The 25,221-nt window shown below is 33.8% G+C and overlaps 1 protein-coding gene and 1 long non-coding RNA gene across 20 annotated transcripts in view; one reads left to right on the top strand and one right to left on the bottom strand.

Annotated features, from left to right (window-relative positions):
- LOC148605161 (BTB/POZ domain-containing protein 6-B-like) overlaps positions 1-25,221 on the top strand; it is a 129,817-nt gene that overhangs the window by 69,171 nt on the left and 35,425 nt on the right. The gene's annotated exons all lie outside the window — the stretch shown is intronic.
- LOC148605163 (uncharacterized) overlaps positions 1-25,221 on the bottom strand; it is a 50,667-nt gene that overhangs the window by 16,204 nt on the left and 9,242 nt on the right. For 2 of the 10 annotated variants that reach the window (XR_015915904.1, XR_015915903.1), the window contains exons 6-10: positions 24,159-24,277; positions 17,688-17,797; positions 15,250-16,657; positions 14,330-14,459; positions 11,229-12,875 (exon numbers count right to left, since the gene is read on the bottom strand). This is a non-coding gene — a long non-coding RNA (uncharacterized LOC148605163). Of the gene's footprint in view, positions 1-10,283; positions 12,876-14,329; positions 14,460-15,249; positions 16,658-17,685; positions 17,798-18,483; positions 18,675-23,395; positions 23,489-24,158; positions 24,278-25,144; positions 25,204-25,221 lie in introns of those variants that run through there. The other 8 variants (XR_015915905.1, XR_015915900.1, XR_015915906.1 and 5 more) reach the window with 8 other exon arrangements.

Here is a 25,221-nt window from a genome sequence, read left to right as displayed (position 1 = left end):
ATTATGTTAAGAGTTCAGTTCGCATCATATGTGATTGATATGGAGAATTAAGGTACGAAAATGGTATTTCACAGAGTATTGTTATCTTTGGAATTGTATAATGGCTATTTAAAGGAGAACTGCACGTATCAATTGTCATGAGCATTAATGATTTTAGGTAGGAAAATGATATTTCAAGTACTTTGGCCATATTAAGGAAACGTTCGCATGTTAAGTTATGGGCATATATGATTTTCGCAGGAATAAGTTTTTCGCAACAGTTTGGAGATATCAGGCGTACAATGCTGATATGATGTGGTCAGCATGCATTCTTGGGTAGTTTGTCTGTTAAACGGGCATGTTAGGGGTACGGTTTCCCTCCGAAGTGACTATCATGTACGTTATTGGCAGTAAAATTCTATTTCGAGTCGTAATGTCATATTAAGAATTCAGTACGAATTAGATATGATGAGTATGTATGATTTAGGTAGGAAAGTGCTATTTGAAGTAGTATGGTCCAATTTAGGATACATATCAAATCAGATTTGATCAGTATGTTTGATTCTGCCAAGAATGAGCTATTTCAAGTAGTATGGTTATGTTAAGAGTTCAGTTCGCATCATATGTGATTGATATGGAGAATTAAGGTACGAAAATTGTATTTCACAGAGTATTGTAATCTTTGGAATTGTATAATGGCTATTTAAAGGAGAACTGCACGTATCAATTGTCATGAGCATTAATGATTTTGGGTAGGAAAATGATATTTCAAGTACTTTGGCTATATTAAGGAAACGTTCGCATGTTAAGTTATGGGCATATATGATTTTAGCAGGAATAAGTTTTTCGAAGCAGTTTGGAGATGTCAGGCGTACAATGCTTATATGATGTGGTAAGCATGCATTCTTGGGTAGTTTGTCTGTTAAACGGGCATGTTAGGGGTACAGTTTCCCTCCGAAGTGACTATCATGTACGTTATTGGCAGTAAAATTCTATTTCGAGTCGTAATGTCATATTAAGAATTCAGTACGAATTAGATATGATGAGTATGTATGATTTAGGTAGGAAAGTGCTATTTGAAGTAGTATGGTCCAATTTAGGATACATATCAAATCAGATTTGATAAGTATGTTTGATTCTGCCAAGAATGAGCTATTTCAAGTAGTATGATTATGTTAAGAGTTCAGTTCGCATCATATGTGATTGATATGGAGAATTAAGGTACGAAAATTGTATTTTACAGAGTATTGTAATCTTTGGAATTGTATAATGGCTATTTAAAGGAGAACTGCACGTATCAATTGTCATGAGCATTAATGATTTTGGGTAGGAAAATGATATTTCAAGTACTTTGGCTATATTAAGGAAACGTTCGCATGTTAAGTTATGGGCATGTATGATTTTAGCAGGAATAAGTTATTTGAAACAGTTTGGAGATGTCAGGCGTACAATGCTTATATGATGTGATAAGCATGCATTTTTGGATAGTTTGTCTGTTAAACGGGCATGGTAGGGGTACGGTTTCCCTCCGAAGTGACTATCATGTACGTTATTGACAGTAAAATTTTATTTCGAGTCGTAAGGTCATGTTAAGAATACAGTACGAATTAGATATTATGAGCATGTATGATTTAGGTAGGAAAGTGCTATTTGAAGTAGTATGGTCCAATATAGGATACATATCAAATCAGATTTGATAAGTATGTTTGATTCTGCTAAGAATGAGCTATTTCAAGTAGAATGATTATGTTGAGAGTTAAGTTCGCATCATATGTGATTGATATGGAGAATTAAGGTACGAAAATTGTATTTTACAGAGTATTGTAATCTTTGGAATTGTATAATGGCTATTTAAAGGAGAACTGCACGTATCAATTGTCATGAGCATTAATGATTTTGGGTAGGAAAATGATATTTCAAGTACTTTGGCTATATTAAGGAAACGTTCGCATGTTAAGTTATGGGCATGTATGATTTTAGCAGGAATAAGTTATTTGAAACAGTTTGGAGATGTCAGGCGTACAATGCTTATATGATGTGATAAGCATGCATTTTTGGATAGTTTGTCTGTTAAACGGGCATGGTAGGGGTACGGTTTCCCTCCGAAGTGACTATCATGTACGTTATTGACAGTAAAATTTTATTTCGAGTCGTAAGGTCATGTTAAGAATACAGTACGAATTAGATATTATGAGCATGTATGATTTAGGTAGGAAAGTGCTATTTGAAGTAGTATGGTCCAATATAGGATACATATCAAATCAGATTTGATAAGTATGTTTGATTCTGCTAAGAATGAGCTATTTCAAGTAGAATGATTATGTTGAGAGTTAAGTTCGCATCATATGTGATTGATATGGAGAATTAAGGTACGAAAATTGTATTTTACAGAGTATTGTAATCTTTGGAATTGTATAATGGCTATTTAAAGGAGAACTGCACGTATCAATTGTCATGAGCATTAATGATTTTGGGTAGGAAAATGATATTTCAAGTACTTTGGCTATATTAAGGAAACGTTCGCATGTTAAGTTATGGGCATGTATGATTTTAGCAGGAATAAGTTATTTGAAACAGTTTGGAGATGTCAGGCGTACAATGCTTATATGATGTGATAAGCATGCATTTTTGGATAGTTTGTCTGTTAAACGGGCATGGTAGGGGTACGGTTTCCCTCCGAAGTGACTATCATGTACGTTATTGACAGTAAAATTTTATTTCGAGTCGTAAGGTCATGTTAAGAATACAGTACGAATTAGATATTATGAGCATGTATGATTTAGGTAGGAAAGTGCTATTTGAAGTAGTATGGTCCAATATAGGATACATATCAAATCAGATTTGATAAGTATGTTTGATTCTGCTAAGAATGAGCTATTTCAAGTAGAATGATTATGTTGAGAGTTAAGTTCGCATCATATGTGATTGATATGGAGAATTAAGGTACGAAATTTGTATTTCCCACAGTATTGGTATCTTTGGAATTGTATAATGGCTATTAGTGAGAGCAGTATGCATCAATTGTGATGAGCATTATTGATTTTGGGTAGGAAAATGATATTTCAAGCACTTTGGCCGTATTAAGAAAACGTTTGGCATCTTAAGTTATCGGCTTATATGTTTTTCGTAGGAACAAGTTATTTGAAACAGTTTGGCCATGTTAGGCATACACTTTTTATATGTGATAAGCATGCATTTGTGGGTAGTTTTTCTGTCATACGTGCATGTCAGGGGTACGGTTTGCGTAAGATGTGATGAACCTGTACGTTATTGGCAGGAAAATGTTATATCAAGTCGTAAAATCTAATTACAGATAAATTACTAATCAGATGTGATGAGTATGTGTGATTGAAGTAGGAAAGTGCTAGTACAAGTAGTATGGTCATATTTAGGTTACATATCAAATCAGATTTGATAAGTATGTTTGATTCTGCAAAGAATGAGCTATTTCAAGTAGTATGATTATGTTAAGAGTTCAGTTCGCATCATATGTGATTGATATGGAGAATTAAGGTACGAAAATGGTATTTCACAGAGTATTGTTATCTTTGGAATTGTATAATGGCTATTTAAAGGAGAACTGCACGTATCAATTGTCATGAGCATTAATGATTTTAGGTAGGAAAATGATATTTCAAGTACTTTGGCCATATTAAGGAAACGTTCGCATGTTAAGTTATGGGCATATATGATTTTCGCAGGAATAAGTTTTTCGAAGCAGTTTGGAGATATCAGGCGTACAATGCTTATGTGATGTGGTAAGCATGCATTCTTGGGTAGTTTGTCTGTTAAACGGACATGTTAGGGGTACAGTTTCCCTCCGAAGTGACTATCATGTACGTTATTGGCAGTAAAATTCTATTTCGAGTCGTAATGTCATATTAAGAATTCAGTACGAATTAGATATGACGAGCATGTATGATTTAGGTAGGAAAGTGCTATTTGAAGTAGTATGGTCCAATTTAGGATACATATCAAATCAGATTTGATAAGTATGTTTGATTCTGCTAAGAATGAGCAATTTCAAGTAGAATGATTATGTTAAGAGTTCAGTTCGCATCATATGTGATTGATATGGAGAATTAAGGTACGAAATTGGTATTTCCCACAGTATTGGTATCTTTGGAATTGTACAACGGCTATTTATGTGAGAGCAGTATGCATCAATTGTGATGAGCATTATTGATTTTGGGTGGGAAAATGATATTTCAAGCACTTTGGCCGTATTAAGAAAACGTTTGGCATCTTAAGTTATCGGCTTATATGATTTTAGTAGGAATAAGTTATTTGAAACAGTTTGGCCATGTTAGGCATACACTTTTTATATGTGATAAGCATGCATTTGTGGGTAGTTTTTCTGTTATACGTGCATGTCAGGGGTACGGTTTGCGTCAGATGTGATGATCCTGTACGTTATTGGCAGGAAAATGTTATATCAAGTCGTAAAATCTAATTACAGATAAATTACTAATCAGATGTGATGAGTATGTGTGGTTGAAGTAGGAAAGTGCTAGTACAAGTAGTATGGTCATATTTAGGTTACATATCAAATCAGATGTGATAAGTATATTTGATTCTGCTAAGAATGAGCTATTTCAAGTAGTATGATTATGTTAAGAGTTCAGTTCGCATCATATGTGATTGATATGGAGAATTAAGGTACGAAAATGGTATTTCACAGAGTATTGTTATCTTTGGAATTGTATAATGGCTATTTAAAGGAGAACTGCACGTATCAATTGTCATGAGCATTAATGATTTTAGGTAGGAAAATGATATTTCAAGTACTTTGGCCATATTAAGGAAACGTTCGCATGTTAAGTTATGGGCATATATGATTTTAGTAGGAATAAGTTATTCCAAACAGATTGGAGATGTCAGGCGTACAATGCTTATATGATGTGATAAGCATGCATTCTTGGGTAGTTTGTCTGTTAAACGGGCATGTTAGGGGTACGGTTTCCCTCCGAAGTGACTATCATGTACGTTATTGGCCGTAAAATTTTATTTCGAGTCGTAAGGATATATTAAGAACACAGTACGAATTATATATGATGAGCATGTATGATTTAGGTAGGAAAGTGCTATTTGAAGTAGTATGGTCAAATTTAGGATACATATCAAGTCAGATTTGATGAGCATGCATGATTCTGGTACGAATGTGCTATTTCAAGTAGTATGATCGTGTTAAGAGTACAGTTCACATCATATGTTATTGGTATGGAGAATTAAGGTACGAGAATGGTATTTCACAGATTATTGCCATCTTTGGAATTGTATAATGACTATTTAAAGGAGAACTGTACGCATCAATTGTCATGAGCATTAATGATTTTGGGTAGAAAAATTATATTTCAGGTACTTTAGCCATATTAAGAAAACTTTGGCATCTTAAGTTATGGGCATATATGGATAAAGAAGGAATAAGTGATTTGAAACAGTTTGGCCATGTTAGGCGTACAATTCTTATATGATGTGATAAGCATGCATTTTTGGGTAGTTTTTCTGTCTTACGGACATGTCAGGGGTACGGTTTGGGTCAGATGTGATGATCATAAAGGTTGTTTGTAGGAAAATATTATTTCGAGTCGTGAGGTCATATGAACAGTACAGTAGGAATCAGATGTGATGAGCATATATGATTTAGGCAGGAAAGTGCTATTTCAAGTAGTACGGTCATATATAGGGTATTTCACACCAAAGTATTGTTATCTTTGGAATTGTATAATGGCTATTTAAGTGAGAAGAGTATGCATCAATTGTCATGGGCATTATTGGTTTTGGGTAGGAAAATGATATTTCAAGTACTTTGGCCATATTAAGAAAACGTTTGGCATCTTAAATTATCGGCTTATATGATTTTAGTGGGAATAAGTTATTTGAAACAGTTTGGCCATGTTAGGCGTAGACTTCTTATATGATGTGATAAGCATGCATTTGTGGGTAGTTTTTCTGTCATACGGGCATGTCAGGGGTACGGTTTGCGTCACATGCGGTGATCAAGTACGTTATTGGTAGGAAAATGTTATTTCGAGACGTAAGGTCATATTAAGAATATAGTACGAATCAGATAAGATGACCCTTTATGATTTAAGTAGGAAAATGCTATTTAAAGTAGAATGGTCATATTTAGGGTACATATCAAATCTGATGTGATAAGCCTATTTTATTCTTGAAAGAATGTACTATTTGAAGCAGTATGATCATGTTAACAGTACAGATCGCATCATATGTGATTAGTATGGAGAATTAAGGTACGAGAATGGTATTTCACACAGTATTGCTATCTTTGGAATTGTATAATGGCTATTTAAGTGAGAACAGTACGCATCAATTGTCATGAGCATTATTGATTTTGGGTAGGAAAATAATATTTAAAGTACTTTTGTCATATTAAGAAAACGGTTGGCGTCTTAAATTATGGGCATGTATGACTTCAGCAGGAATAAGTTATTTGAAACTGTTTGGCCATGTTAGGAATACAATTCTTTTATGATATGATAAGCATACATTTTTTGTGAAGATTTCTGCTATACATACATGTCAGGGGTTCGGTTTCCGTCAGATGTCATGATCATGTACGTTATTGATAGGAAAATGTTATTTCGAGTCGTAAGGTAATATTAAGAATACAGTATGAATCAGATATGATGAGCATGTGTGTTCTAGGTAGGAAAGTGCTATTTGAAGTAGTATGGTCATATTTAGGGTACATATCAAATCTGATGTGATAAGCCTATTCTATTCTGGTTAGAATGTGCCATTTCAAGTAGTATGATCATGTTAAGGGTACAGTTCACATCATATGTGATTGGTATAGAGAATTAAGGTACGAAAATTGCATTTTACACAGTATAACTCTCTTTGGTATTGTAAAATGGCTATTTTAGTGAGATCTCTACGCATCAATTACCATGAGCATTTTTGATTTTGGTAAGGAAAATGATATTTCAACTACTTTGACCATGTTAAGAAAACGGTTGGCGTCTTAAATTATGGGCACGTATGATTTTAGCAGGAATCAAATATTTGAAACAGTTTGGCCATGATAGCCGTATAATTCTTTTATGATGTGATAAGCATGCATTTTTCGGTAGTTTTTCTGTCTTACGGGCATGTCAGGGGTACCGTTTCCGTCAGATGTGATGATCATGTATGTTATTGGCAGGAAATTGTTATTTCGAGTCGTAAGGAAATATCAAGAATACAGTACGAATTAGATATGATGAGCATGTATGATCTAGGTAGGAAAGTGCTATTTGAAGTAGCATGGTTAAATTTAGGACACATATCAAATCAGATTTGATGAGCATGTATGATTCTGGTACGAATGTGCTATTTCAAGTAGTATGATCATGTTAAGAGTACAGTTCGCATCATATGTTATTGGTATGGAGAATTAAGGTACGAAAATGGTATTTCACAGAGTATTGCTATCTTTGTCTGTTATACAGACATGTCAGGGGTACCGTTTCCGTCAGATGTAATGATCATGTAAGTTGTTTGTAGGAAAATGTTATTTCGAGTCGTGAGGTCATATGGACAGTACATTAGGAATCAGATGTGATGAGCATATTTGATTTAGGTAGGAAAGTGGTATTTGAAGTAGTACGGTCACATTTAGGGTATTTCATACCACAGTATTTTATCTTTGGAATTGTATAATCGCTATTTAAAGGAGAACAGTATGCATCAATTGTCATGAGCAATATTGATTTTGGGTAAGAAAATGATATTTCAAGTACTTTGGCCATATTAAGAAAACGTTTAGTATCTTAAGTTATCGGCATATATGATTTAAGCAGGAATAATTTTTGAAACAGTTTGGCCATGTTAGGCGTACAATTCTTATATGATGTGATAAGCATGCATTTGTGGGTAGTTTTTCTGTCATACGGGCATGTCAGGTGTACGGTTTGCGTCACATGCGGTCATCATGTACGTTATTGGTAGGAAAATGTTATTTCGAGTCATAAGGTCATATAAAGAATACTGTATGAATCAGATGTGATGAGCATGTATGATTTAGGTAGGAAAATGCTATTTCACGTAGAATGGTCATACTTAGGGTACATTATCAAATCAGATGTGATGTGCATGTATGATTCTGCTAAGAATGAGCTATTTCAAATAGTATGATCATGTTAAAAGTTCAGTTCGCATCATATGTGATTGGTATGGAGAATTAAGGTACGAAAATGGTATTTCACAGAGTATTGCTATCTTTGGAATTGTAAAATGGCTATTTAAGTGAGGACAGTACGAATCAATTGTCATGAGCATTAATGATTTTGGGTAGGAAAATGATATTTCAAGTACTTTGGCCATATTAAGGAAATGTTGGTATCTTACGTTATGAGCATATATGATTTAAGCAGGAATAAGTTATTTGAAACAGTTTGGCGATATCAGGCGTACAATTCTTATATGATGTGATAAGCATGCATTTTTTGGTAGTTTTATCTGTCTAACGTGGATGTCAGGGGTACGGTTTGCGTCAGATGTGATGAACCTGTACGTTATTGGCAGGAAAATGTTATATCGAGTATTAAAATCATATTACAGATACATTACGAATCAGATGTGATGAACATGTATGATCAAAGTAGGAAAATGCTATTTGAAGTAGCATGGTCATACTTAGGTTACATATCAAATCAGATGTGATGAGCATGTATGATTCTAGTAAGAATGTGCTTTTTCAGATAGTATGACCATGTTAAGAGTTCAGTTCGCATCATATGTGATTAGTATGGAGAATTAAGGTACAAAAGGGATATTTCACACAGTATTGTTATCTTTGGAATTGTATAATGGCTATTTAAAGGAGAACTGTACGCATCAATTGTGATGAGCATTAATGATTTTGGGTAGGAAAATGATATTTCAAGTACTTTGGCCATATTAAGAAAACGGTCGACATCTGAAGTTATGTGCATATATGATTTTAGCAGGAATAAGTTATTTGAAAGTTTGGCCATGTTAGTCGTTCAATTCTTATATGATGTGATATGCATGCATTTTTGGGTAGATTTTCTGTCATACGGGCATGTCAGGGATACGGTTTCCGTCAGATGTGATGATCGTGTACGTAATTGTTAGGAAAATTATATTTTAAGTCCTTTGGCCTTATTAAGAAAACGGTTGGCATTTTTAGTGATGAGCATGTATGATTTTAGCAAGAATAAAATTTTTGAAACAGTTGGGCCATGTAAAATTATTATATGACGTGATAAGCATGCAATTGTTTGGGTATTTCTGTCATACGGCCATGTTAAGACTACAGTCCGCATCAGATGTAATGAGCATGAATGAGTTCCGACTCGAAAGTGCTATTTCATGGACTATGGCAATGTTAAAGGTACAGTTGGGATCTGATATGATGAGCATACTTTGGTAAGGAAAGTGCAATGTTAGTAGTATTGGCTATGTGAAGAGTAGGCTTCGAATCATCTGTTTAAAAGAGTTTGGACATGTCAAGCATACAATTCGCATCAGATTACATAACCAGGCTATATTTTGGTTTTGGGTAGTTTTTCGGACAAACGGCCATTTTAAGCGCAGGGTCCGCATCAGACGTTATGAGCATGAATGGGTTTTGACCGGAAAGTGTTATTTCACGGACTATAACAAAGCAAAGAGTGCAGTTTGCATCAGATGTGATGTGCATATTTTGGTAAGGGAAGTATGATTCCAAGTAATATGACCATGTGAAGTGTAGGTTTCGAAAAAGGTGTGAGGGAAATGAATGATTTAATGGATGTATAGAAGGGTAACATTTGTATCCATTCAAGATCCTTGATATTGTTCAATTTTTCACCGCTTTAATTACATATCACAACTTTCTAGGTATATGCCTTTAAAAAAAAAAAACAAACAAACAAACAAAAAAAAAAAAAACGCTTTCTTAAGAACAGACGCATGATGTATCCTTCTGATTTAAACAATAACACAATATTTGAATGGCTAGATTAGTATACAACATTTTCCCTCCCAGGTTTTCTAGGTTAAGTGAACTATATTTGACATTACGCGTCACTTAGATTTAAACAGTGATTTGAATTTGAGGAATAGTCATAAGCTACAACCTTCAAACAAAAACAGTCTAAGTCATTAAGCAAGCCATTTTGTATCAAATATTTACTCTTCATATTACATAAAATAAGAAATTGAATATTATTTCAAGATTACCTACTGAATTATGTTACACATGCCTTATTTTTTGGTTGATAAGGAGACAAATTAAGGTTATTTTTTTTACATAATTAAGTCCATTTTTCAGTTAGTGAAATACTTAGACTTACCATTTTTATACGACTGCAAAACAAATTTGGATGTATTATGTTAAAGGTGTGTAGTTGGAGTCTGTAGACAATTTGATTTCCGTAATTTAATACGAGTTTCCCTTGTATAGGTACTTCTAAGTTGGTACATGAAAGTTTAACACATATATGTCCACTGTGGTGGACGCCTTTTTCAACAAATGGTGGGCATTCCAGTGGGAACAAATTGTGCTCTTCTACTAGCTGACCTATTTCATCACTCTTATGAGGCCGACTTTATAGCTGATCTGATTCGAAAGAAAGAATATCGTTTAGCTAGAACCTTTAATTTCAGTTTCCACTATATAAGTGACGTATCATCTTTAAAATTCCTAATTTAATATTTGATACATAGCATCTATGCCCCCCCCCCCCCAACAAAAAAAAAAAAACAAAAAAACTTTGAGATAAAGGATACAACAGACCTTGACCTACAGTTAGAAATCGATGTATGATCAGATTCTAAAATTAGTTATTTAAATGGTTGAAATTTTTACCATTAATTCTTTTCTCAGCTCTTCGCTTCACACAAAATTACTAGAAGATTTTTGTTGTTTATTTTCTAGTGATATTTAACTGAACTTTTTAGTGCCACCTAGGGATAGAACTACTTTGATTTGTGTATGACTACAATTAAGGCAAAGTCTTCTTTCTCCTTCTGATGTTATTTTTTAGTGTAACAGAAATGGCCAAATAATTTGGATTGACAAATTAATTCACTTTAAGACATTAGAGTTAAATAACTTTGAGGCCTATCGAAGGACTAACTGAAAACACTGCCATTGGTATTTGACCACTTATTGGTCAATTTGCTCAAATTTCTTTGTTGAAAATAGGGTAACTTTGCTAAGGGTTTAAAAAAAAACGTGGATGGATTTTGGTAAGTGTTGTTCAAAAGTAAAGGTAAAAGATAAGGGAATGGCAACATATATTTTTTCAATTTATTTAAAATAAGTGGAATACAAATACTTTCAACAATTATCATTACACAATTATCAAGTATCATGATACTTGCGAGAAACATACTTTAAATTATATAAATAACCCCATTCCCTCAAAGTGTTGTAATACTTTAAACAAATGCTACTACCAATTAATTTAATGTTAATTCCAGTAAGTAGTTGAAACTATCACAAAAGAAACTAGAGGCTCAAGAGAGCCTGAATCGCTCACCTGGTTAACCATTTCCTTATTTGAAAAACTTGAGGAATGAGACAGGCTAAGTTAAAATCAACTAAATTGTCAAATGCAGGAAATGCTTTTCATAGCATTTTCATGGCCTGAACCAGAATTTTGCTAAAGGCAACAATTTTTTTTTTTTTTTTTCAAAAACCCGTCTTAATCCGAACGGTCAATTTGTGTGGGATACCCTAAGGAACATGTATGCTAACTGTCATTGAATTCTGTAAAATGGATTTTGAGAAGCAGATTTTCAAAGTTGCATATGCGAAAATATAAAAAAAACTGTTTTGAAAATTTTGGTCATAGGTCTGTCTCATAATGCTAAACAATATTACCAAGACAGAAATTTGCTAAAGGCAACGATTTTTGAGTTATTTGCAAAAAATTGCCATCTGAACCTATGTTCTATTTTTAGTAACGGCGGCAATGTTTTTTCATGAATCAACAATTCCAACAACCATTTTGTGTGGAATACCCTAAGAAACATAAATGCCAAATTTCATTGAATTCTGTCCAATAGATTTTGAATAGATTTTCAAAGTTGCACATGCAAAAAATCAAAAAAAAAATATGTTTCCGGGGCTGTAATTCCTACATCAGTTGACCAATCATTTTGAAAATTTTGGCATAGGTCCATCTCATGATGCTGAACAATTTTATTTGTGCCAGATATTTGCTAAAGGCAACGATTTTTGAGTTGTTTGCAAAAAACTGCAATCTGACCCCTATGTTCTATTTTTAGTAACAGCAGCCATGTTTTTTCAATGATCAAAAATCCCAACGATCATTTTGTGCAAAACACCCTAAGGAATAATCATGCAAAGTTTAAAACCTGTCAGTTTAGTAGTTTCAGAGGAGAAGGTATTTTAAAATTTGTCCACGACGACGACGGACCCCAAGTGAGCTAAAAAGCATCGTTATAGAAATATCCTTATTGTGACATGAATCGCCATTCATACAGAAGTTTAAAGGTACCAGAAGTTCAGCAGTTTTTTTTTCCACACTCATTTGTAATATGCAATCTATCAAAATTTCATATTCTATGTATTTTCTAAAATAAAATAAACCTATTTTTTTTAAACTTCTATCCTTAAAAATCTGAGAGAAAAATGCTCATTACAAACTGTGTCAGTATACCAATCTGTTATTCCAAAGTTCTTCTTCCTTTCATTTGAACAGGGTACGTGACTGATCAACCTAATGCCGGAAAATAAATGCTATTTTTCCTCCATTCCCCTGGGTGAACAAATAGGAAAAGTGTTTTTTTTTTCAAAAAATACATCCATTTTATGACACAAATAAATATTTACAAAGGTCTAATACTATAGTTTGACCCTTGTCTGGGAATATTACAATCACTGAACACATCAAGGAAGACAGCTTTTTTCCCTCCTGAAAAAAAGAAATAAATTCAATGCAGTTCAATCCATAAATAATGAAAACTGAACAAAATAAAACCATATTACTTATGGCTGTCATGAACTTGTAGTGAATCCATCTGCACAATGAATACTTATTTGTACAAAATGCCAATAGTTTTTCTTTCTTTTTTCTTCTTCCCTGAATTGACTTTTTATGAGCAACTGAGCGGGTGTTGCTAGAAAAACAGAGGATGCTTACCATATCAGTGCACTATGGTTATGCTTCCAGTTTTTGTGGAGTCTTAGATGCTTATTTACTTCTGTTTTACCTTGCATGTACAGTAGTCCCACTCTCGAGAGAACAACCCATTTGCAACATAAAAGAGGCTTTACAAAAGGGGTGGTCTCTATAAAGGAATTGATCTGAAAATCAAAATGGCTGAAAATATATACAAAATGTGTAACAGTAACAGATTTGCTTTTCTTTTGTAGGACCTTTATGTATAATCCAGATAATGTCTGTTACATGTTTTATGAATATTAAAATGCCTTTTATTATCTGTTTAAAATGCAAGTATGACACATTAAAATATAACAATGTATTTAAACATAAGATGCATGCATTAAAAGAACTTGAACGTGTACATTGTATCAGATTTACTTTGAAAAATGAACTGATGTCAGACTGTTTTCATAATCAAAATGTTCTCCTTTTTCCAAATAATATTTTGAATTTGCATTTTACACACCTTAAAATCTGCCGCCAGCTTCCTCAAACTGTGACCCTTTTCAGTTAATTTAATGACTTTAACTTTGTTTTCGAGTGTCAACACTTTCATTTTTTTTTTAACAGATGTCATCTTTGTTTACCAATTGTGCAATCACAGAAGTGTAACTTTAACCTTTCAGGTCAAACTATTGAACATCCGGTCTCAAACTTCTGGTTTATCATTGTTATCAAAGTTGTCAATAAACAACAGCATGGTTGTTTTTGAGAGGACAAAGGATATTTTTGGCCGAAAAAAGGTGGCCTTCAAAAAGGGGTTAATTAGTATATAAAAGAGTTAATGCAAGAGAAATATGGCCAGGAGAAAGGAGTGGTCTTTCAAATGAGGGGCCCTAGAAAGGGGGACTGCTGTATAATATTTCAGTGATTTTTTATTCTTGGTTGTGTGTCAGTTATCCATGCCTGTCTTTGTCTCTGAATTACATTCTTTTAGTTTCCACTATAATCCTTGAACTCTCTCATCATTAGTTTGATAAAGAAGTGTATTTCTTATAAAAAACATATCCCCAATACATAAACAAAACTGTAAAATTTACTTATTTTATTCATCTCTTGCTTTCTAACCTACTAGGTAAATTAAGCAATGAAAAACACATTTTTTACTAAAATGCAGTTCTTTTTTCTGGAAAAGTAGAAAATCAACATTTTAACTACACAATTTGATTGTGCTTTATATGCTAACAAATAAAAATGCTTACAAAAATCTCTTAAGAATGTTATTTTCAAACAGTTTCCAAATACATAAACCTATGGTGCTGCTGCAGGGCACAGTTGTTCAGTTTAACCTAAACAACCTGGCAACTGACATCTATCATTGATTGCTTGATCCTATAAAAAACAGATAATTACTTTTAATACATGAAATAAAACACAATTTGCCAAAATTATACCACAATACTTGAAATTCTATGCATTATGCTATGCAAATTAGGCCTCAGACTGAATCATGAACAATTTATGGTTTACTGCAAGAAATATCACTAAAGTATGATAAAAGAAGATATTCCAGACCTGTCAACAACTACAATATTCGTCATAATAGACATTTGCATTAAAATTGTTCTACAACATGGCAAACATGAATAAATTTGATATTAAGTGACCAAAATCCTCAAAAATATATATTATTTTTAGAAAAAATATCAATTAAGAATAGCAAAAATGCATTAGGTGAGTGATTTTTACTTTCAAATGTAAGTGTGCACACATACACAGAAAAATTCTATATCAGCCCAAACACAAAAATATGTTTGTTTGCTGTTTCTCAACCCAATGATTTAAAGCTTAGGTCAGTAGGTAGGAAAAAACAAATTCTTCTATTGAAATTATCAGAGAGGAAGAAATGCATAAGGAATGTAACATAAGTGAGGTAATTAGTTAGTCTCGTATCCATGATGATTTATTATTATTTTATCCATAATTTTATGTTGCTTATGATGTTATATAAAAAGTGTGTATCAATTATATCATTGATATGTTAATTTGTAATTATATTGTAATGATCAATATCTTGAATTATGATACATGTACAACTTTCATGCATATAGAATGTTTCAAGAAATTTGATTTTAACTTAAAAAACCTAGACCAATCCACAAAGATTGGGAAACTGTCAAACCTTAAAGTCAAAAGCACATGTTTTCTACTTTCACTTTGGTGGTGTTGTGCTGCAGTACTCCTTATCAACTGGACATACCTCCTCTTTCCTGTCTTTGAATCAGAATATAAAAATCACACATTTTATCTACTTGGATACATCTTTAAATATGGCCAAAATTCAAGTTAAAAATTACATGCAGCTGTTTAAAAAAAAGGAACTCTGACTATTTTATTAGCCTCCATGTTTTGACGTAGACCCGCTCAAGAATATCAATACAATACTTGTACCTATTACTACAGGCAAAGTTTGCGATAAATTTTAAAAAAAAATCTTGAGTAAATGTGATAGGTTTTGAAATACCTTACAAGTTTTTTTTTTAACTTCCATGGGAAATAAGGTTGTAGCCGACAAAGAAGTTGGTTTGTTAAGGGCAAAATTTGGCCTCAAAAACAAAGTCTACATGAAGAAACTCTAATATTGTTTCTCAAGCTCTTTAATGTGTTCTTTAGTTGATTTGATTGGTTTATGGTAATAATTTGAACATATAAGCCCTTCAAACTTGACCGAGATTGGAAAAATCTGTTAAAAAGGCTGGAAAACACCAAATTTTGTGTAGTTTATTACTCTTTGAACAATGGCCACATGCATGTTGAATCTCTTGCTTCATATATTTTGTGTATAATTGTCAGTTACAACTCGTGTAAAAATATCTTGAGTCAACAGATGTGTGGCAACTTCCGCTCCACACAAAAATCACCGTAAAAATTGCAGAAATGTTCAAGGTTTTTGTAAAAGTCTCATAAATGCACACTGTTATTTCTGGAATAAAATCATAAATCTTGTCAAAAACATCTTAAATTCAGTGTTTGCCACCATTTTACTATACTGCTATTACTTAGAAATCAGATAATCAAATTTTCAAAAAAGCCCAAATTAAGAGGCAAAAAAGGGTCCTTACCAAACATTCTCCTTTATAGGTATAAATCCTGGAAAAAAACTCCCATTACTTTCTATGCTTAGCCATCACAAAATCAACACCCATATTTTTTTACCATTCAAAACCTGGATTTTTCATATATTGTTTAGATAAAAAGATATATAGTTTCATCTTATGCCGCCGTCAAACTATATGGTCATGCAGAACTTTTTGGCAATTCACATGGCTTGTTTGTAAACAATGTATTTCAGCACTGTGTTTCTATACAGGACATCCCTATTCTTTAGATCTCTGGTGAAAAAAAATATTTCAGTTCTTGAAAAAAAAAAATAAAAATTACTAGAAAAATGAAAGTACTGTAAGAAAAAAATTCAAACCAAGCAGTGTTATTCAATGGTCTAAGTTCTGGCACTCATTTCCTTACCTCAAATTTTTCTCCCCAAAATGGGCAGTGCTTGTTGATCTCATGAATATTTAGTGGTTTTATACCTATAAGGGAACAAATTCCATCAAACCTAAATATTTTTCAGTAAATTACTCATTTTTATATTCAAAGACCAAATATTATGCTTTATTTAGTATCTTGCCTCCACTTGTGGCCAGAGTAAATTTTATATTATTCAGCAAAACTTTCAGGGGTTGAACATTTTTTTGGGAAGACCCGAGCCCCGGACTTTTTCATCTTTTGTACACTAAGCCCGAACAATGTTATGTCAAGTCCCGATCAATATAAATGCAATTTTGTTATCTGATATTCTTATGTATAATTCTAGGTTTGCAGGGAAGAAGACATAGTGTCAATTGATTCCATCTCCACATCTGATGCCTTGTCATCAGCTTTCCATTTCTGCATTTTTTTTAACCGTGAAATTATAATTGAGCAACGATCTTATCCTCAAAAAATTATCAACAAAATTTGATCTTTATCATTCCAGCGCTTGATTAATAAAATTTGTAGCATGTCAAAAAATGTGTCTGATCAAGCGCAGGTGTGATTCAGACTTGAGAATGACTAATCAATAGATCGATCTAGTAAATACCCATTCTAAAAATAAAGTTATTACTATTTATAGGTCAGGGAATAGATCAAGAAACATGGTCCAAATAATGACAACGAAATCTTTCAAAAATTAGTTCTATTTTTTTTAGATCTGCCATGCCCGACAGACTTATTTCATTGAAAAACGACAAGTCCCGAGGTGCATTTTTTTTAGTCCTGGGCATCGGGCTTTAGGAATTTTCAACCCCTGACTTTTCAATTTAAAAAAAATTCTGTTGATTTCTTGAAGAAAACCTCTTAACCAAAAACAAAGGCACAAGAATATCTGGTAATGATAATCAAATATTGTTTCTAGAATTTTACAATGTAATTTCATGACAAAATTTTAAAAAAGGGACACTATGCTGTTCACTTGAAAAAATACAAGTTTAGGAATGGAAACACACCCCACAATAAAGGGCTTACACATACAAATTCTGAAGTATATGAAATACAAGTGACTAATTTTGTGAAACTAACACTGGATGAATATGATCTTGTGACTAAATCTCCAACAAGCAAACATTCAACAGAAATTCCAATCTCCATGACATCTGTGCAGTTGCTGTGTACAAATCAGGCAGCTAAGACTGAAGTGGAAAATGTGCTGAGAATAAAATTAAGACTGCACAAGACAAATCTTTACATTAATCTAACTAAATAAGTTATTCAGAAGTACTTTGATATATGAAAGCCATATTTATACATGTAAAAAAAGAAAGTTTTTCAATACATGTAAAATAGAGAGTTTTGGAGTTTTTCAAATGTCTATGGTAGAACACATGAAAATAGCCCCCCCCCCCATTTTTTTTTGAAATCCTTAAAAACAAGAGAAACCTACATAAAACTTTTATTTTTATTCACTGTCAAGAAATACAGTTATGAAATTACTATAAAAAGTAGATATGGAAAACAGAAATATGAGCATATGATGTAAATGGTGCATGATAAAAAAAATAATGAAAACAAGGGAGGTAATTAAATAGACCATTTTTCAACTGATTGATTATATGAAAAATAAATCCTTTCTAAAATTGAATTAGAAGGAAATTTATAGTAAAAACTTTTATTTGTGCCTACAGATCTGAAAGAAAGACAAATAGAACTGTAACAATAGGAACAAATAGTGACATGTAGAATAAAGTATTTAGGGAGCACATACAAATGTCACCGAAGTAAAAAGGTTACTTAGACAGGATTTATTGAAAGAACAGAAATGGGATTCAGCTTGAACAGAAGTGGCAAAGTGTACTAAGTGCAAATACAAATCAAAAACCTTTAACTTGTACGAAGACGTTGAAAGCAACAAGCACAGTCGTTGTGCAGCCAAAATACATGTAAATGTAGGCAGGCAAGTGGGTCTTCAACACACACCAATAGGTACATCAAGTTACCATCAAGTTTGTATGGCATCAAATATCCCCCCTCCATCTGTATCAGGTATGCAGTATAGATTAAATTAAGTGGCTAAAATAACAGAAAAGAAAAATGAAGACATGAAAATGCAGAGAGAAAAGGTAAAAAGGGTGAAAAGACTACATGGCTAGGATCCTAAGACAAAAAATGTCCAGGCCGATGGAATCTATATCAGCAGAATATATTAAGGTATTGGAAAAACGCCATTCCAACTAGCAACACAGTCTAACTTCTCTGTAACTGACAATGAAACATTCAAACATTATGTTGTAGCCACAAATCAAAAATCAAAGCTGTGCTCATAAAAAAGAAAAAGCATACAGTAAACCAGAGGCTCATGTGAGCCTGTATCGCTCATCTGGTTTAATTACTTGCTAAATATTTCATATAATTTTGCGTAAATTTACAAGGAATTTTCCTTAGATGAAGATTTTCTTGCAATTTAAAGCATTGGTAAACAGGAATTATTGCATGGGACAGGTTGGAAAGGGGACATAATGCATAGTTTGCAACCCCAACATACTAAAATCCGGAACCAGGCCTTTTAAAATGCAGAAATTGCCATTGTTTTGCGGAATCCATGAAATTTCTGCAAAACACAGCGTTTCTTAGCCTCCAACATGATTACTTTGCTAAAAAACTAATCTTATTAAACTAGGCATTTCACATCCAGTTTTGTATGGAAATATAGTTTACAAGGCACATAAATGCAAACAATGTCCATCAAATCTTAAGAATTATTTAAATAGACTGATTCATAAAGGATATAAATTCGACATTGTTGTCAGATCATTAAATCTTGTCTTTGTAGGAAAAAATATTGATACTCTTATTAGATCATTACATTATAACTTAATCATTCATATTTTAGCATTTTAGTCATTGCACAACTTCTTGCTAGACCAACATAGTCTATGATGTTGCAGTTCTAAATCCTTTGGAAGTTTTGTAACTGATATTTTTTGTGTTGGGAGGCTTGAAGATTTGTCATCCTTATTTGTGTCCTGAGCTTGCTTTCAGTAACTGCGAGCATTCATTGTTTATACCTCATTTGTTTGTCTTCTATGTTATTGTTAATAATTGTTGAGGTACTTTTCTAATGAATTGGATGTATTTCAGGTTGATTTTTACTGTGTGTCTAACTTTGTATTTATTTTAGCCTTTGACCGTATAGAGGGGGAGGGTTTGGATCCAACAAAACTAGTTTAACCCCGCTGCATATTGTTTGCGCCTGTCCCAAGGCAGGAAATATAGTCACTGGCATGTAGTTGTCTTTTTTTAAAACATTTTAGTTTCTTACCATAAATGATAAACTGATATAGTATTGAGGAAGGGCCGGACCTTTTTCGGGATGCTGGGATCAGAGGTTTTTAAGCTCAGGATTTCGGGATTTCGGGAAATAAATCCACCGAGAATCGGGATTTTAGCAGTTTTTAAGTTCCTTTGTTGTTCGGGATTTCGGGATTTAGTAAAAATAAAGTCGGGATTCCGGGATCAGACTCCCTCCAGCCCCCCCTCAGTATTGTGTTCACTGATTTATCCACTTTGTTTTTATTGGGGCAATTTAGAGCTTGCTACATGGAGGAAATTTCCCACTTGTTGAAGATCATGTGGCGACCTCTAGATGTATATTTTCTCGAGCGGAAACTTTGGTTAAGTTAAGATCCACAGTGGCAGCCATTTTGAATGGCAAAATAATCACAAGCTTTCATCTCCTCATGCCAACGATCATTTGTTTCCAGTTTTGTTTCATTTGGTCAAGCGATTTCCGAGAAAAAGATTTTTACATGTTTTTCTCATAGGGTCCAATGTTAAAGTAAGATCCTCAGTGGCGGCCATTTTGAATTTCCGATTGGCACCAAAATCACAAACTTACATCCCTTCATAAAAGTGAACATTTGTGTCAAGTTTTGTTTAATTTGGTCAAGCCGTTTCCGAGAAGAAGATTTTTACATGTTTTTCCCATAGGGTCCAATGTTAAACTAAGATCCTCGGTGGCGGCCATCTTGAATTTCTGATCGCCACCAAAATCACAAACTTTCATCCCCTCATATCAGTGAACATTTAATGTGTCAAGTTTTGTTTAATTTGGTCAAGTGGTTTCCGAGAAGAAGATGTTTACATGTTTTTCCCATAGGGTCCAATGTTAAACTAAGATCCTCGGTGGCGGCCATCTTGAATTTCTGATCGCCACCAAAATCACAAACTTTCATCCCCTCATATCAGTGAACATTTAATGTGTCAAGTTTTGTTTAATTTGGTCAAGTGGTTTCCGAGAAGAAGATGTTTACATGTTTTTCCCATAGGGTCCAATGTTAAACTAAGATCCTCGGTGGCGGCCATTTTGAATTTCCGATTGGCACCAAAATCACAAACTTTCATTCGCTCATATCAGTGAACATTTGTGTCAAGTTTTGTTTAATTTGGTCAAGTGGTTTCCGAGAAGAAGATTTTTACATGTTTCTCCCACAGGGTCCAATGTTAAACTAAGATCCTCGGTGGCGGCCATCTTGAATTTCCGATCGGCACCAAAATCACAAACTTTCATCCCCTCATACCAGTGAACATTTGTGTCAAGTTTGGTTTTATTTGGCCCTGTGGTTTCAGAGAAGAAGATTGAAATGTAAAAGTTTACGGACGGACGACGGACGGACGACGGACGCCAAGTGATGGCAAAAGCTCACATGGCCTTTGGCCAAGTGAGCTAAAAACTAAATTAACATGCAAGACAGTATTGGAAATGAACAAGCCTGGGCAAGAACTGCGAGATGGGTTTGAGCTCAATGAAGTAACCACAGATCCAGACAGTAGTGTATATAATGCTGCAGAAAGCATGGTCAACAAAGGTCTTACTTCAACTGAACCAGTACATTACCTCAACAAAAGACCCATGTCAGCCAACCATAGGAAGTATGTGACAAATCTGTCAAGTGTGTGTGATATAATGCCAGCTCGCTTGAAAACCCCCCCCAAAAAAACACCTCCATGGGCTGTTTGCTTCTGACATAGCAGCAAGGTGACAAGCAGAATACATGACACTACAAAATTCCTGATGGGGCTCTATCAAAACTATCATATGTTACTGATGCCATAGTATCATAGTGAACTGTTCCTGTGGTAACCATTCAAAATGTTAACTTTATTTATTTGCATGTTCAAAAATTAAGAAATCTAAGACTTGGATTGAAAAAAATGCTTACTTAAAGCAGGGAAATTTTGAAATTGAATCAAATGAGAAGTCCAAACATGTTTTACAACAAATTATAAACTACCGCCTAGATAAAGTGATGCTTGCTACATATAAGTTGAGCCCCTTAATCACGCTATTAGAAGTACTGTACCAGCAAATATAAACTATGCGAGGAATTTTTCCAGTTGAATCCATACGCCAATCCATAAAGTCAACAAGGGCACTGGCAACTCTATCATCAGACTGTGTGTAGTCTGATCAAATCAGGGTCAACAGTGGCCAAGTCACTGAAAACCAGAGGCTCCTAGGAGCCTGAATCGCTCACCTGGTTGAATTTTGCCTTTCAAGGGCAATAAATTAAACAAGAAATTCCCCAACAATTTTGACTCAAGAAAACTTTGATAGGACTTATCATAAGTATCATTTCAGCAAATGAAAGTTAAAATCTATCATAGTTTTCAAGACACTGGCTGAAAACTGAAAAAATAAAAACCTGTCATTTTCCCCTGTCAAGGGCAATAACTCTTATAAGGAGGCATCTAACAACTCTTATGCCTGAAGACTTTTGTAGTCCTACAAATAAGGATCGTATCATATTTTGAAAGAATTTGGCTAAACCTAATGGTTTTGGAGATATATGTGAAAAACTACTGTCTAACCCCTTTGTTCTATTTTCATTAACGTGGACCATTTTTTTTATGGATCAAAAATCCCCACATCAGTTCTATGCAAGATACCCCAAAGAACACTCATTAGAAGTTGGGTACCAATTGGTCAAGCAGTGTCAAAGGAGAAGATTTTTTAAAGAAATAACATTAAAAATAGGAAAAAACATTGAAAAAGAGCAATAACTCCAACATGGCTTATCATATGAAAATGAAAATTTTTTAAATCAGCTAAACCTACAGTTTTGGAGATATATGCAAAAAACTACTGTCTGACCCCTATGTTCTATTTTTAGTAACGGAGGCCTTTTTTTTTGATGGATCAAAAATCCCCACTTCAATTCTATGCAGGATACCCCAAAGAATATTCATACAAAGTTTGGTACCAATTGGTCAAGTAGTGTGAGAGGAGAAGAGTTTTGAAAAATTGTTTAACGACGACAGACAAGTACGACGGACTCCAAGTGATGGCAATAGCACATATGGCCTTTGGCCAGGCGAGCTAAAAATGGCACTTTGAAGATATGGGTTCCCAGAAAACACACCTATACTAGCTGAAACTGACACACAATACAAAAAAATTCTTGTCACCATAGAACAACACAGTTTCAGCCTTCTACCCAAGCTAGAAGCTCACTAGCAGAAATGTAACAGTAAAGAAGAAACTTATAGTTTCATGATGCCTCCAAGTGATGGCAATAGCACATATGGCCTTTGGCCAGGCGAGCTAAAAATGGCACTTTGAAGATATGGGTTCCCAGAAAACACACCTATACTAGCTGAAACTGACACACAATACAAAAAAAATTCTTGTCACCATAGAACAACACAGTTTCAGCCTTCTACCCAAGCTAGAAGCTCACTAGCAGAAATGTAACAGTAAAGAAGAAACTTATAGTTTCATGATGCAAACATACTTTGTAAGACAGCAAGCAATCTAAGATCACTTGGACGAGATCCAGAGTGCCCAGGCTATCCTGGTAACTGTTCAGCCAACATGAAATGGAGTGCTACAATAGGCAATGAAGAGAGGTATTTTGAAATACTGGGTGATATGCTAAATGACCATTTATATTTGGACAATTAATAACAGATGGTGATAGTCATACATTCAGAGGATTTAGCCGGAAACAAGAAGAAAATTTAGTTATCATACCTGAGAACCGTCGCGACACCAGATACTTAGCCAAATCACAAATGCGAGACTGTGACAATGCTAAATTTAATGAAATGATGCTACAGTTTGTAACTAAAACAGATTGCACAATGCTAAAAAAAAAGACGATTTGCTTTTGACTTAAGCAACAGCTGCACAAAGGGTTCAACTTCGCTCTTAGTCTTAGGGAGTTTGCAAGAGATATGAACAAACTTGTAAACAGATTTAGCTATGCAACAGATAGTATCATTGCGTGTTATACAAGACATTGTTTAGAAAAGTACAAATCATACTCCTATGTATGTAAAGGTACTGAGCAAGATCACTGGGGCAAAGACTTTATGCCAGATGTGGAAGCAAAATGCTTGTACATGACAGAGGATGATAAGAGACTTGGGTGTAATATAATCAACATTAGATTTGGTCGGACAAACTTCGTTAAGACTCGTTTTGGGACAGTGACACTTAAGTGTGAGGCTGTAAACCGAGGCTATGGAAAGTCAGATCCAAAAGAATCCACTCACCTGAGGATCTGTTCTGCTCCTATTAATTCAAACTACTGTCTGACTACAAGTGCAAGCAGGATTAATCATGGACCAGGGGAATCTTGCCACTTCCGACAAATTTGTATCCAGTCACCAAGCTGAAAAGACAAAATGAGAAATATGAATATGATAAACAAAAGACACAAAAAATGAAAAAAAGTTAAGAATTGTTTCTACAATCAGGATTTTACAACTTATGACTCAATACTGGATGAGCCTGGAACATATAAACAAGAGGCTCCCAGGAGCCAAAATCCCTCATCTGATTAAATTTTTGCTTTCAAAGGCAATAACTGTAACAAAATGGTGTTGGACAAGTATGACTCCATGAAGACTTTGTTAGGGCATATCATGAGGATCATTTCGTCAATCAAAAGTTTCATTCTATCTATTATAGTTTTCAAGATATTATCATATTTTTTTTTAATTCAAACTCATATTAAGTATTTACATTTCATGTCATTTAAAGACATACAATTTGTGTTATTACTAAGAGCACTGAAGATGAAATGTGTAGATTTCAGATATTTAATATCACAAATCTACATGTATTTACCATATTCGACTGCACAAGGCAAACAATAAGGGCATCTTACCATATTTGACTGCACAAGGCAAACAATAAGGGCATCATGTTAATATAGTATTAATGTATGGCTTTTTCTGTATTGGCCCTGTTACATGCCCGAGGTATTAATAATGGCCATTACAGCCATCCGAGGCTATTAATTAAAAGGGCATATTACAGGGCCAATATGGAAAAAGCTTTGCATTGATACTTTTTTTAACCAACTTTATATCTATTACTGAAACATATGATTTCACCTTAATTTGAAATAAGTCTGTATCTCGATGAATCAAATATTTATGAAAATAAATCATGATGGTGTTGTTTCTAATAATCACCCCCCCCCCCAAAAAAAAAAGAAAATAATAATTAATCTCTAGTACAAGATTAAACATACCTAATAATTCAATATACTCAGTTCCAGTACCATCTTTCAACAACTTTAAATCTCCTAATCTAATTACATGTAATTGA

The sequence above is a fragment of the Perna viridis genome, chromosome 10 (assembly GCF_037379345.1).
Source record: "Perna viridis isolate PV_CMFRI_1.1 ecotype Kerala chromosome 10, ASM3737934v1, whole genome shotgun sequence".
Classification (NCBI taxonomy): Eukaryota; Metazoa; Mollusca; class Bivalvia; order Mytilida; family Mytilidae; genus Perna; species Perna viridis.
The sequence above is the reverse complement of the archived record's forward strand: the minus strand, read 5'-3'. Positions and strand labels throughout refer to the sequence as shown.